Consider the following 2,500-nt stretch of genomic DNA (forward strand, 5'->3'; position numbering starts at 1 on the left):
ATTTTATAGAAATTAAATCTAGCTGTTCCCACATAATGAAGACGACTATCAATTATGTCATGATATTCAACGTGATTTCGATTACCTTTTACAATCTCGAATCTTCCAGTACCCATGGCAGGAAACACCATGACCTTGGTAGGGAATTTTGCTTGTGCTCTGGTAGTCGGGATGGTCCTTCTCTAAGCTGATTCTTCTAACAAATTTTTGTCTGTCCTTTTGTATTTCTCTCATAAACTTATCAGAGAAACAAACCTGAAAATAAAGAAAACAGTAAAAGTTACGAGATAATTGGAACTTTCAAATAAAATTTATTTGGACTCTATCACCAACATGTCCTTTCTTTGATCTCGCTTATGAAACAAACATGATCATTATATTAGATGTAATATTTTGTAACTAACATTTTTCCATGTATGCATGAGTATTTCACTAAATTATATTTGAATCACATAGACACGCAGTCAAAGGGGAGATTTAGATATCACTGAGATTTCTTTCATTCATTAGCCGTTTGCTTGGATGACTTTTAGCAATCTTGTTTAACCATATTTACAAGCATTCCTTTCTTTCTGGGAGAGAAGAAAGACTTTCACTTTTGGGATTCATAGTTTTCCTAATTATCAACTTTTCTTTTCACTTTTGCAACTAATATTTTATAAACACCTACCACCAACTTCCACCCATAGTACTTCAGTAGGCCGTCTTGATTTAAATTGCACGGTAGAAAGGTTAGGTTTAGTCCGTGGTAGCAGTGCATGTATTAGCATAAAACCGTAACCAAAAGTCCGGCACCAGTGTTAAGGGTCACATGTCAGTTGTGACACCTTGTGAGCCATGAGGATTGATTATTTGAAATCATTTGCCGCGTCAACAGCTGAGGTTATTAGCGGCAAACACCTTGTTAGATTGAAATTTTAAAATATTTAAAATGTTAAAAATCTATTAATAAAAATCTTACAAATAACAATAAATATTATATTAAAAAATCAAAGCATAAACTTTATGCTCTAAATGCATAAAATTATTGCATAAACATTATGCATGATTACATTTTATTGAAATGATTAGTCTCCCTGAGGAAACTAATAAGACCTTCAATATCACAATCCTCCACCAATACATTTTTCAGTGTATATTGGGGAAACGAGTACATACGTCTTTGGTCTGAGGATATTGCACATCTTTCCACTACATGTGCGACCGTTAATGGCTCTTGGCATTCCTCACAGCGTGCTTCCCTTTAAGCCATCATCGTCCAATGAGTCAGTCTTGTGTGCCCGATTCTCAGCCTTGTTAATACACCTTCTACTTGTCGGTTGGGATGGATGCTGGTCACCCAACTGACAAGGTCATCTCTAATCTCTCGCAGTTTTTTTTTTTTTTTTAGAGGTATGCCTCCATTGTTCCCTCCATTTATCGCAAAGACAACTCCTGATGCTTGGTTTCAATGAGCAATGTGGAAACGCTAACAGAACCTCCAAACTACCGAAATTTTGGCCTATTATCATCTTTTCTTAGCTTATTTAGTAAAATTCTAAATAAACAGGCATGATTCTCAGTAATTATATCAGTACTTTATATATATATATATATATATATATATATATATATATATATATATATATGTGTGTGTGTGTGTGTGTGTGTTTGTGTGTGTGTGTGTGTGTATGTGTGTGTGTGTATATATATATATATATATATATATATATATATAAGTATACATATATATACATATGTGTGTATATATACACACATATGTATATATACGTGTGTGTGTGTGTTCGTAAAAATATGTATTTATATATATGTGTGTATATGTGTGTATGTATATATATATATATATATATATATATATATACAGTCAAAGAAAAGAAGATTGGAAATACTGGCAAAATAATCAGAAAGCCTCTCTGGTCGCGTGCCGGACTACGGCGAAGAAAACGAGCGAACGAACAGAGAGGAACATTTAGCCTAATGACGGAGCCGCGTCGCCGGAGCGGGGAAGTGAGATGGAAGCGCCGTCTCAGGACAGCTTAATCGGCGCCTGCGAGGAAAGTGTGAAGGATGAGGACTCATCCGCAAGGTATGAGGCAGTGCACTTTCGTTGCGGAGGGGAGTGGGAGAAGCAGTGGGAGTAGGGACGGTAACGAGGGTGATATTTGATAATAGTGATGATTGACAACAAAGTATAACTGATGGTAGTAATTGTAACGATGATAATGGAAACAATGATGTAATGACATTGATGAATGCAATCATAATGATTATGATGAATGTAACAATAGTAATAATAATGATAAGAATCAAAATAACATCAGGCATCCTCCCCATTACCATAACCAATAATTCATCACTATCATCATCATCATCATCACCATCGTCACCATCATCATCACCCTCACAGTCATCACCACCATCATCGCCACCATTTCCATAACCTTAATATCAATATTCCACACCGGCACCCTTAAACGCAGCACCCGACTGGACCAAAGGC

Source organism: Penaeus chinensis, chromosome 11, assembly GCF_019202785.1.
Source record: "Penaeus chinensis breed Huanghai No. 1 chromosome 11, ASM1920278v2, whole genome shotgun sequence".
Taxonomy (NCBI): Eukaryota; Metazoa; Arthropoda; class Malacostraca; order Decapoda; family Penaeidae; genus Penaeus; species Penaeus chinensis.